General features: G+C 39.5%; 1 protein-coding gene and 1 non-coding gene across 5 annotated transcripts in view; one reads left to right on the top strand and one right to left on the bottom strand.

The window, feature by feature from the left end:
- The window catches only part of LOC117056348 (ankyrin repeat and fibronectin type-III domain-containing protein 1-like), a 371,686-nt gene that overhangs the window by 208,074 nt on the left and 150,801 nt on the right, over window positions 1–12,811 (top strand). The window lies entirely within an intron of this gene.
- Window positions 9,778–9,849, bottom strand: TRNAT-UGU. The gene has a single exon. It is a non-coding gene; the product is annotated as a tRNA-Thr (tRNA).

Here is a 12,811-nt window from a genome sequence, read left to right on the forward strand (position 1 = left end):
CATTTTAAGTAACATAATTAAACTGTCTCTCAAAACAATGTATCCAAGTTCTTAAGTACATAAATGTACATAAGAAAAATAAACCACAAAAACAAATCATATACAAGACCTCAACTTAATGCAACTTAAATTATATGTCTAGAAAAGCTAATAAATGTTATTAAATCCCTTACTTGTAATAAGATAAGCATCAAAATCATTCACACTACATAAAATGCATCTAAACACACAATCCTCACATACTCAATCACTCAGCAGTCACCATCTCCTTCCCTTAACCACAGGCTCCATCCACTCAATACTTTCTAAAATAAAACATTCAGTACATACAACAACCAATAATCATGTACAGAAAAATCAGTATGTTGGATAAAAGCAATCCAATAATAGCAAGGCGGGGGAATAATAATTTCCATCACATCTCTCACCTGAGTAATGCAAACATCACCACCCCAGTTGTCTTATAGAAAGATTGAGCCCTTCCCCACCAATAGTTTCTCATCTAGTTGGGAGTTTGAGCACAGCCACCAGCACATTTGATCTCTTCCCCCCCCCATCACAGGGAGCATCCCAGTCAATCATATGAAAACATCTTTTATTTTTTAAAAAAATGCCCAAAGAGCAATAAATCAAGAACACGTCCTAATAGGAGTCAAGCTACACAAACCATTTGGCTAAAAACCTAGTCATTAAGATGTTACAGATAGAGCTTATTCCAAATACCATTTAACTCTAGTGTTATAACTTGTTGTGAGATTCTGCTGACTTTCACTGCTGCTGTAGTGGACTGAGCTGCTGGAAACCACCCATTTCCAAGTACCTAATTAAGAGAGTATGACCTTTTCATATGCCATCAACAGTAGCAGGCGTTGCTGTTTTTCTAGAAAAATAGGTGCCAGTATTCATCATGAAGTTGTTACAGTAGGTGTCACACTTATAACCATAAAAAGAGGTGCCGGTACTTACCACAAAGTTGTTAAAGTAAATACTACGCTTTTTAACAAAAAGATACCGGTATTGCATACCCTTGAGTATCCCCTGGAAAAAAAGCACTGGCAGCAGGTATTCTGACCTTGTTTGTGGAAGAGGAATCAGCTGAGGGGTGGGAGGAGCAAGCACAAACTCAGTTTCAGACAGCAGTCTCCCAGGTGTTTCTCATCCACTCCAGTCCTCCTCAATGACAGCCTCTGGGCAAACCACTCCCTGTTAAGTACCCAAGGGGTAGTAGGAGCAGCAGTCTTCCAAGTGTTTCTCAGCTACTGTGATCTTCCACACCTAGGTCCATGCTCTTGGCATTATGGTTGAATTTTAATAGAAAAATACCAGACAGTACATAAACACCTCCAAAAAACAGTTGTTACTATAATCAGAGTACATAAACCTCCTCACTGCAGCAAATGCTGACTTGCATTGGTTGTTTTTTTGTCTGTCTCAACCTATAAATGCTTCTGGGCAACCACTGTCTCTTTGCTGGCTTCATGACTAGAGAAGTAGGTGCTTGGCCCTCAGTTCAACTTGTCACAAATAAGAATTATATAACAAAACTTATCTATTCTGTTTGGAGAGTCCTGCCTTGTGCTGAACATGATTACTGCTTCTCTTGTGTATGCAGAGTTAACAGCTGATGGAGACCATGACATTTATTAAGTTTCAGGCTCCTTTCACAGTTTCCAAGTATTTCATTCTGCAGGAGACATGAATTAGATTGAGGGTTTGGATATTAAACTGAGAATGTTGTTGAAGTGAACAGTCAATGATATCATCAGTTAAGACTCCCTGTTTTTACCTATTCTGATATAAAGTTCAATTTATTATTTCCCCTCCCAATTTTTAGTATGCTGTGATTATTTATATTGGCAGTGACTGCTCCATTGGGAAAGTGATTTTGGAAATGGGAGAGTGGAGGTTTTCACTGCTGGGAATTGGAAAGATTTTGACTCCCAAAAAGCTGTGGATATTTTATTTGGGTTTTTGGCAATCTGAATGTGGGTGGAAGTATCTGGCACTGAGCAGGGGACATTTTTCATTTTGGCTTTCATTTGAGAGTATGGCTAGAGATTGGTGTGTGTGTGTGTGTGTGTGTGTGTGTGCAGGAGCAGGGGGTAAACTACTACCAAACAGTAGTAGGGTTTTTAAAAAGTCTAAATGGCTTTTGACTGGCCAAAAAGTTAATATTGTGAAAGCAATGTGTTCACTTTTACACCGCTTCCCCATTCAAAACTGCTGCCTCAGCTATTACACATATTTCACATGTGCTTTGGTATAGCACATTTATTGTCTTGGACTGAGAATTATTTATGACATAGTATTGTGACTCTGCTTAAACCTGAAATTGAGAACTATCCATTATAAGCATCTTTGGGCTGTTGTTTCTGCTTGAGGCAAATGGTAAAATAGGAGTTGGAGGCTTGCTTTCATGTTCACGGAATCACCTGTTACTCTACAGTATATTTGGGATGAACTTGGGTCAAGTCATCTGTGTAACCAGTATATGGTTAAAGGTGAGCATTAACTGCAGTCGTCTGTGAGTCAATGCTGTCTAATTATTGATATAGAATCCTAGGGTCTGTTTTCTTGTTCTGCATGTCTGAGTAACCTAGTACAAGAAATTAATAACTGTGTAGAAGCTGGGTTCATCTTGCCCACCCACCAGTACAAAAAATCATTGCTGTTACTGACTATGCAATGAATTCATCATCCTAGTACTATGTCCAGAATGATTATACACAATCTGTCTCGTACCTGAGACCAAGAGACATAGGATGGTGATATGGGTGCAGATGTGAACTGAATCTCTAGTGGCATTACAATGAGTTATAATGCAATTTTGAAAAAAAATTAACCATAGTTCATAATTAACCACAGTTTAGGGTTTAGATGCAACAATAAACAAAGATAAATTGAAAACAGAAGCAAAAGCTTCCCATTTCTTCCTTGTAGCTGTGCTAGAGAAGAGTGCATAAGCCTGAGGCTCATGCATGTAACAATAAACATTTTTATCATTACATTCAGACCATCTTCATATTTCTTTTATATTTGGATAGCTTATGTTGGACTCCCTAATGCCCATCAGCCCCAGACCAGCATTATCAAAAAGTCAGGGGTGATGATGGGGGCTGATATCTAGCAAATTATAGAGGGCCACTAGTTCCTCATCCTTGCTGAACAATCTGGGAGTATTTTTGGCTCTGCAGGGTTGCTCTCCACCCTGCTGTCTCCAAATTTAAATAAAAACTTTCCACATCCTTCCAGTCCTCACATTTTTATTAATAACTATCATGCTTGATCCAGTCATTCCCTGAAAACTGAATAGTAAAGTGCTAATGGGAACAGCCTGAGAAACAAAAATGACAAGCATCAGAACTATTTAGCCTGTATGGGTTTTATCTACTTTTCATTTGCTTTCATGTGTGCTCTCAGTTTTCATTTATGTTTTTAACCCAGGCTGTGTTTGGGAGTGGGGGGTAAAAACAGGGGGTACATTATATCCTCCTCGGCAACTGAACCTCTCTTATGAATGTTGATAAAGAAAATAGCATATAGCTATTTACCTTTCTGATCTTGCCTCAAAACCTCCGAGCATGTTTTCCCCCTATCCCCGTCTTCCTATTTCCCAGAGCACATTCTGCCAATTAAAATGAAGCAGAAGGAAAACTGGAGCAGAGTTAGTCAGCTCTTCAAATCTGACAGGCTGTAGTTCCAAGAATAAAGACTCATCTCATTATTATTTCTCAAGGTTTTTCCCCTCATCTCCCACAGTTTGGAACTGTTTTGGAAACTGCTCTAAGTCCAGCATGACGTCACCATGTGTTTGTAGTATCTCTGTCTCCATCCTAGTTAGGCGCTTCCTGCCTTCTGTCTCTCTGCTTTTGACGCCCTTGTCTGGGTTATTCTTCTTTCTCCACAACTCCTGTTCCATTTCTGTGTTCATCTCATTTTCCTCATTTCCCCTGTGTCCATTTTCATTCTGGAGTCCCACCTCTTCCTTGGCATCAAAATTGGAAAGGACTCCTCCTTCTATGAATAGGGTTTATAATTCAGATATGCAGCAAGCATCTGGGGTTGATTTTCATTCTATGACTGTTAGGAAGATTAGAAAACATCCAGTTATGGTCTTCAGTATCCACACATTTTTTAAAAATATATATTTTTATAAGAAATCAGGTCAGAAGTGAAAGGGATAGAGTAGGAGATTTATAAATTTTGTATACTACTTAGCATGACTGCCTAGTGTGATCTACAAATGCAATGAAGAACCCACAGCCTGTCTCACCCCAAAGGTGGGTTAATTGCATGTCTTAGTAGCCAGCCAAACAATGTACCAGAAATGTTCCATTTTTACACTTCACATTTTTTAAAATGCTAACAAAATGAATTTCATTAGGGACAAATGTAAGGTTCTGCACTTAGGCAGGAAAACCAGATGCATAAATATGGGAAGGAGGACACCTGGCTTACTAGCAGCACATGTAAAAAGGATCTAGGGGTCTTGGTGGGCTACAAGCTTAACATGGGTCAACAGTGTGATGCAGCAGCAAAAAAAGCTAATGCTATTCTAGGCTGCATCAACAGAAGTATAGTGTCCAGATCAAGGGGCACTCTGTTCTGCCTTGGTCAGACCACACTTGGAATACTGTGTCTAATTCTGGGCACCACAATTTAAGAAGAATGTCGACAAGCTGGAACGTGTGCAGAGGAGGGCAACGAAGATTATCAAGGGTCTGGAAACAAAGCCTTACAAGGATTGTTTGAAAGAACTGAGTATGTTTAGCCTGGAGAAGAGAAGACTAAGAGGAGAGATAATAGTCATCTTCATAAGGGCTGTCACATGAAAGAGGGAGCATGCTTGATTCCTCCTGCTCTGGAGGGTAGGACTCGAAGCAATGGCTTCAAGTTACAAGAAAGGAGATTCTGACTAAACATTCGGAAAAAACTTTCTGACAGTAAGAGTTGTTTGGCAGCGGAACAGACTCCCACAAGAGGTGGTGGACTCTCCTTCCTTGGAGGTTTTTAAGCAGAGGTTGGATGGCCATCTGTCATTGATGCTTTAGCTGAGATTCCTGCATTGCAGGGGGTTGGTATTGGAAATCTGGTTTCAATTTCCACTTAAGATGCAGACCCTTCCAAGGTCCGGGCAAGTCTTGCCCTTAGTTATCTATTTGGGCAATGCAGGTGGGATGGGAAATCTTAACTGTTAAGATTTCCCATCCCACCTGAACTGTTCATACTGAGTTAGTATTATTTTAAGGATTGTTAGGGTGGTTTATGCATCCTGTTCCCCGACTGTGTATGAGTGATTTGTGGCTCAGTCAGTAGAGCATGAGACTCTTAATCTCAGCGTCATGGGTTCAAGTCTCATGTTAGGCAAGATATTCCTGCATTGCAGGGGGTATGGACTGGATGACATTCGTGGTCCCTTCCAACACTAGAATATTCTATTATTCTAAGCCACAGTTTTGGTTGGTCAAGCTTCAGTTGGTGAGGCAGAGGTGATGGTATCCCTGGAGAGAGGGGGGATATGGTCCTGCTTAGTGGGCATATGTTCAGTGCCTGCCACACACTTACTTTTTCTTTTAGTCATCAGTGCGGGCAACCGGAGTGAACTCTCTAAGATGGTTGGATGGCATCTTGCATACCTCCTGCAGCAAATCCTGCAGCCAAACTGGTGTCAAATGTTTTGCTCTGCTTTCCTTTGGACCACATAAGTGAGTCTGAGATAGAGGTCTTGTCATCTGGGAAGCCTAGGACCTCTGAGCAGTTTGACTTCACCCCCGGAGGCGCACTCCATTGTTTCTCGAGACATACGGATGCCAACAAACTTCAAGTAGAAGGACTGTTATCTACCTCAATGCAAGTAGCATTGTTAGGGTTTGTGGGGGTCTGAACCACAAGGTTTTTTTTGCTGCAGGCCCCTCACCTCCTGTCCATTATCTCCATTTTTAGTCAAACTTTGCTTACAGGGCAGCTTTCCAGTTGAAAGTTGGCTTACATTTGCATCTTTTTCAGAGGCCTACAACCTGAATCTTTCAATGCCTCTGACATCTGCTGGCAAAAGAGGAGGAACCAATTTGCTTTCTCCCATTCCACTACACCATGTAACATAACTAGCACCTTTTGGAAAGAACTCTCAAAGTTTTATTTTGCATTCTAGAATTAGAGTGTTACAATATGTAGAAACACAACTGATATAAAACACACTTCATGGTAGAAAGTATAATTCTAATAATGGTGCAAAATTAAGGAAGAAACAATATGTGATTAACCAAGGACGAAAGCATAAATAACATCTTGTTGAATCTAAGGAAAATAGTATCCCATCCCCCAGCAAAGGCTACTTGAAAACAACCACCACAAAATAAATAAAGCTGTAACGATGAGCTTTAGGAGTTGAAGGAACAGAAGCAGGTGGGAGTATCTTGTTATAAAACAGCAAGTTTGATATATTAAACATAATAGTTTAAATCACTGGAGCAAAAGCATAACGTCAGCAAATAAAGCCAGCAAATAGAAAGAGCCTTATGTTCTCAGGACAAAATTCTATAGATGCAAATTAATATAAGAACAAAATTCATACAACACACACAACTCATAGCTTGCAGTTATTCAGATTTTTTTGATTCTGATAGCATGCAAATATTCAAATCAGGGAGCTCCCTAGATTTTGGCTTTGAGACATAAGCCCCTGTATATTTAAAGTGGTATCATACCAAGCAGTCATGGCCCCCCCCAAAAAATCATGAGAACTGTAGTTTGTGAAAGCTGCTGAGAGTTGTTAGGAGACCCCATTCCAGAGCTACATTTTCCAGATTGGTTTTGCAGTCAACCTGTAGTTCTTGGAGACGAATAGGGGTCTCCTAAAAACCCTCTGTACCCTTAACAAACTGCGCTCTCAGGTATGAAAAGCTAGGGTGTCTTCAGCATTCACTAAAAAACTGTATAATGAGGATGCCAGACACACTTCTGTGGGAAAGGAAATCTACAACTTAGGGGCTGCCACAGATAATGCTCTCTCCAAGCAACATCACCCAGCTTCTATTGACAGTGAAACAACCAATAGGGCCCTCTCTGTTAATCTTATCACTCAAGTGGGTATGTAGGGAAGGAGATGGTGCTTCAGATATTTGGGGCATGAATCATTTAGTGCTTTAAACACAAATGGGAGTATCTTGGAATTAGACCCCCAAACAAACTGCCAACCAACGCAGCTGTTTTAAAACAGGCAGTGGCGGGGGGGGGGGAAGCAGAGGGGCCATGGCCCCAGGTGCAGAATCTTGGGTGATGCGAACCAGGCACTCCGTCATGTGCTGGGTGCAAGCCCCCCATCACCTGATGGGTGAGCATAGACGGTATTCTTCAATCTCCTTGCCCTGCCCTGCTCCTGCCTGCTAGCCGATGGGCAGACCCCTCTGTGCTGGGCAGGGACAGGGTGTGGAGGGTGAAGAGCATCCTCCATGCCCAACCCCGTTTAGCACATGAACACTTGCCTGTCAGCGGTGGGGACTGGGTGAGCTCCGTGCTCACGCAGTCCCCACTGCTGACAGGCAGGCGCTCACGTGCCAGGCGTGGACAGGGTATGGAGGGTGCTCTTCACGTGCCCTGCACCCACCAGACAGCAGCAAGGGCTGGGGTAGCGTGCTCCGTCCCCACTTGGGGGGCACATGCACCCCTGCCTGGGTGTTTGCGGACAGCACTACACCCCTGAAAATGGGTATGCAACTTCCTGAGGACTATGTTTTTATACTATTATTGAAGGTGAAAATTGTAATAAGTAGGCTAGTGTACATGAAACACATGAATGAGTACATATAATACAGTATATTTAATATAGCCTTGACTTTGTTTCCATTTAAAGTTTCCTGCCAAGAGTTTTTATTTCAAATTGTAAATTACATATAGCACTATTTGCCAGTGCCCTCTGCTTTGGCATGCCTTCCCCTTTTGATTGCAAACTAAATATACCTGTAAATGTCTGCATTTGGCATTTCTGTTATTAAAACTTCTACTTAACGTTATAGCCAAAATGCAGAGATCTTATATTCGTAAATGATTATTCAGACATATTTCCATTATGCAGATCCCCTTTTCATGTGTAATTCAGAGAGAGAAGGTTTATCTTTTGGGGAAGCGAAGGGGAAAGAAAGGATTTTGTGTTGTTCTGGTTGATGTTATGTTATGGTTTATTTATATACCATATATTAGCCTAAAGGCTTTTAATTGAAATCAACCACTTTTTTATCTGAGAGATTATTTCTTTGTCAGTGTGCATATGAACTGCATATAATAATGAAAATAAATAAATAAATGTTGAGGGTCTTAGTTTCCACATTTGTAAAGAATTTTTGTCACGACAATAAGATTAAATATGAAAAAAATAAGAACCCTTAAAATATTAAAATTAATATTAAAATCTTAAAGCAAATACAAAACGCATAACAGAAACATCCTTTTTAAATAAAGAATTTTATTTCAGGATATAAATATCTGGTTATCAGCTCCATTGTGGCCTGCACATTGTGGGCAGAAAATCACAATCAGAAGGCTTGTGATTAGGTTTAGACTATGTAGTATGTCGTATCTTCAACTGATTATTCCACAACCCTCAAACCCCAGAAGCGGGCAGCTATTGACAAAATTCAGATTTTGTTGAAAAAATATATATTATATAGTAGCCATTCGTGTAACAATTACATAATTAATATAAAAAGATTAGGAACTCAGCCTCATGTCACTCACTGCTCATGCATCCAAAATATGGAGATGTAAGCACCTGGCTGGTAAATATTTCAGTTAATGGATGGTGCTTATATCTTCATACCAGACAAATGTTGTGCAGGGCCCACTAGTTACATCCTAGTGAAGAGTCTTGCACTGGAATATTAATCATTAAAATTAAAGATACAGTGGTACTTCGGTTTACAAACACCTCGGGTTACAAGGTGTACAGTGGTGCCTCGCAAGACGAAATTAATTCGTTCCGCAAGTGTTGTCGTATAGCGGAAATTTCGTCTTGCGAAGCACGGTCGGAGGAAGCGCAGTTTTACAACAACAACAAAAACAAAACACTGCAAAACGTTTTTGTTTTGCGAGTCGCGGCCATAGGAAAATTTGTCTTGCTAGTCACCCTTTCATTAGCGAATGCCTTTCGTCTAGCAAGTTTTTCGTCTAGCGAGGCATTCGTCTTGCGAGGTACCACTGTATGTATGTTTATACTCCTCAATTAGTGCCCCCTCAAAAAAAAAATCAGCAGCTTTTTAAAAAGTATACAAATACCTAGATATTACACACATTTTCTAACTTTTTGACTGTTCATTGTCTACAAAGACTTCATTTCAACAACATGCAAATTAATATAACCTAGTTTCCTCTGCATTTGGCCAGTATGCTACTTAGCTTTAGAAGTATGGAAGAACTTAAATATCCACAGTAAATCACATGCAAACATTTGTTACTTTGATCATTTCCTCAAAATATCAGGATGACAGTTAATGGGAAAAAATGGGGGAATGAGTTTGTTACTATACATGCAGTCTTTTGATAGTGGGGATAAGTTATGAACAGAGAAAAATGCAAATGTTTTAAACATTGTGTTTATGGAATTTAGTACATTCTTCACTTTGCTGTCATAATCTGTACAAACCCTTCAAAGTTTACTTCACCATCACCATCAATATTTGTTTCTCTATTTTACATGAATCTGATATGAATAATCAGGAACCTAGGAAGCTGCCTTTTACTGAGTCGGGCAATTGGTCCACATTGTTATCTCCCAGCCCTACCTTGAGATGCCAGGGATTGAACCTGGGACCTTCTGCATACAAAGCAGAAGCTGTACCACTGAGCTACAGCCCTTCCTCAGAGGAAGAAAGAGCAATTCAGATGAAAATACTGATAAAGCTATGTTGCACTATGAGAGGCTGTAACATTTAATTATTTGTATGAAGCTCATGAATTGTTGTGGTAGAATGGAGGCATTTTAAGATAAAAGTCCAATAATGCTCAGACTGTGTCATACTTTTGTGTGTTTTAGGCCTTTACACTTTCTGTATCTTAACCACTTTAACACAAATATTTGTTTGCTGTGGGCAGACCTTAACATCCACCTGCGCCTAGAAGTTGGTATTATTATGCATTAAGAATATAATAAGAGCCTGCTAAATCAGGCCAGCTCCCTGTTTTCACAGTGGCCAACCAGATGCCTAAAGTTTGGTTTATTGTATTTCTATGCTGCTTTTCATTCAAATAAATCTCAAAGCAGCTTACAAACAATAAATAACAGTAACATAATAAAACAGAACATCACAAATACACCATAAATCATAGAAAATAATTAACAAAGCATCAATAAAACAATTGTAATCTATAAAACACTGTTAACAAAACAGAGGGAGGGGGAGGGAGGGAGGAACAGGAAGCACTATATACTCCCTCTCCAGAAGATGGGAAATGCCATCACACAGAGCTCTCTCTACCAATTATATTTCTATGGTCTGATTATCTATCACCTATACAACTCTGTGGTATTATTGATTCATTGGTTGTATTTCATGCCACTTTTCATTCCCAAAGCAGCTTGCAAACAATAAATGATAACAACATGATAGAACATAATAGAATATCACAAATCATAGAAGTATAAATCATATAGAATACCGGTAATTAAGAAATCATCAGTGAAACAATTACAATCTATTAAACACTGTTAACAAAGCCAACAGCTAAAAATAAGCTAAACATCCAAATTAAAGCAAAAATCATATTATATGATTAACAAATCAAATCTATAAAACAATATTAACGTTACCAAAATAGCAGTCAAAAAATAAACCAAGCCCTGTTAAGTTCATACACACACTCTTCACACCCCCATGACTCAGTATTTTCTTATGTTCAGCTCATTAAAATACATATACACCTAATGCCCGTGGCAGCAACTCCTATCTCAAGGTTCCTTGGATTGCAGCTGGGGCAGCACAGGTGAATCCACTCTCATTCCACCCCAATAGCAGAGTCTCTCCCTCCTCACAGTTCTTCCTCTGGAAACAGCTCCCTTATGAAGGCTCTTAGGGCTAGAGGGTGGGGCAAGGCAGGTGGAAAAAGCCATTACCTGCTGGTCAACAGAGTTTCCATCCCTTTTCATGCTAACTAGCAAGAATATTCATTTGTTAGGTTTAGTTGCTAATCTCCCCAAAGAGTCACTATTCAGTAGATGTCCACTGTTACTTATAACAGTTACTCATTTCAGAGAGAAAGAGACTGTATGCACTGTTTTTTGTGATGGCTGTGCATTGTAGTTCTACCTTTGGCATCATGCATGTATAGGAGAGGCCACTCAAAGATCAGTTACAAGGAAACAGCTATGCTCACAGGTCTCTTAAGGTGAAATTCAGACCTGTCTCCACACTGGGTTGTACCGGATGTCCCTGTGTCCCAGTCAAACCTTAATGTGACAAGGACCTTTGTACAATATGTAGTAAACATGCACATGCCTATTTGTGGTTGTTGTTCCCACTGTTTGTTCAGTGAGCAGAAGCACTCCAGAGAGCAAATATCTCATTGACTGTGTTGTGGCAGTGGAAACTTGCCATTTCCCTGGTGTTAGGGTCTCAGGTACTTGATCAATGTGTCAGGCTCAAAGAAGTTGAGAAAAACTTGTCAAGCCCTAAAGAATGCAGAATGCATTCATATTTATTCTTTTCAGTAGATTTTCTTTGGGTGAAACACACAATATTAGAATTTCAGGCAGAACTGTTTGGTAGGCAGAAACTTCCTTATTCATTTTTTAAAATCCTTTATTCAACCAGTAATGAATGCCAGTAAAATAAAGGCTGGATGTGTTTTGATCTGTTACAGCAACAGTTTTAAAGGCTTCCAGAGCACTTGAATTCTGCATGGGGTTATAACAATTTAGTAGAATGAACAGATATGGTGAGTGTGTTTATGCTGTGTGTGTGTGTAGTGAATTGCATTTTCATTCAAATTGATTTTGAGATTACAAACTGAGGAGCATTTCAGTATGGGAATGCTTCTAAGTGTAATTTAGGATAGAGTTTGTTCACATGTCTAATCCCAAGAAAGTCAAGAGGTCTGTGAAGCCACTCTGGAAGCTATGGATACCTATGGCTGTATGGGAAATACACATATGTATGAATTCTTCCTTCATTACCCACCCCCCTTTAAAACATGGGAATTACTTATGGGAACCCGCGCATTATGTATAAAAATATAATGAGGAGTAATCTTCATAGTATTCCCCTCAATACAATCTTGGCATCTGTTTTCTTCTAAATGTATTTCCCTAACACACTGTCTCATGAGCCCTGATTTGGAATAGAAAGAGTGATCCACATTTTCCATAGGTTATAACGTATCAGCAGAATACTGTAATTTCCCCCATATTGCATGCTATTCTTAAATAAGTTAAGAGCAAGACAAGTTTTAAAATGTGTGGGTAGATTGCTTGACTTCCTATTGATGAGCATTACAAATTATATAATCTAGGTACTTCAGTATAGTGTTGGTAATCAGAGTTCCGCTAGAAGGTTAATTAGATATTTCTTCCCGGACTTTCAATGAACATTCACTTCCCTGGATCAGTTTTGTTTATATGCAATTACCTTTTATATTTCCTGAGATCTATCAAACTTTTGAAAACCTGAAAGTTAAACACACACAAGCAGCTAGTGTGTAACAAATTAGAATGCAGTCTCCACTGAAGAGGTTATAAACTGATTATACAAATGAGAAAAATATTTCCAGAATTCTGGAAATCGTTTATCTTTTCATAAATCAGAATCCCTGTGTCGAGAAATCT

The sequence above is a fragment of the Lacerta agilis genome, chromosome 13 (assembly GCF_009819535.1).
Source record: "Lacerta agilis isolate rLacAgi1 chromosome 13, rLacAgi1.pri, whole genome shotgun sequence".
Taxonomy (NCBI): Eukaryota; Metazoa; Chordata; class Lepidosauria; order Squamata; family Lacertidae; genus Lacerta; species Lacerta agilis.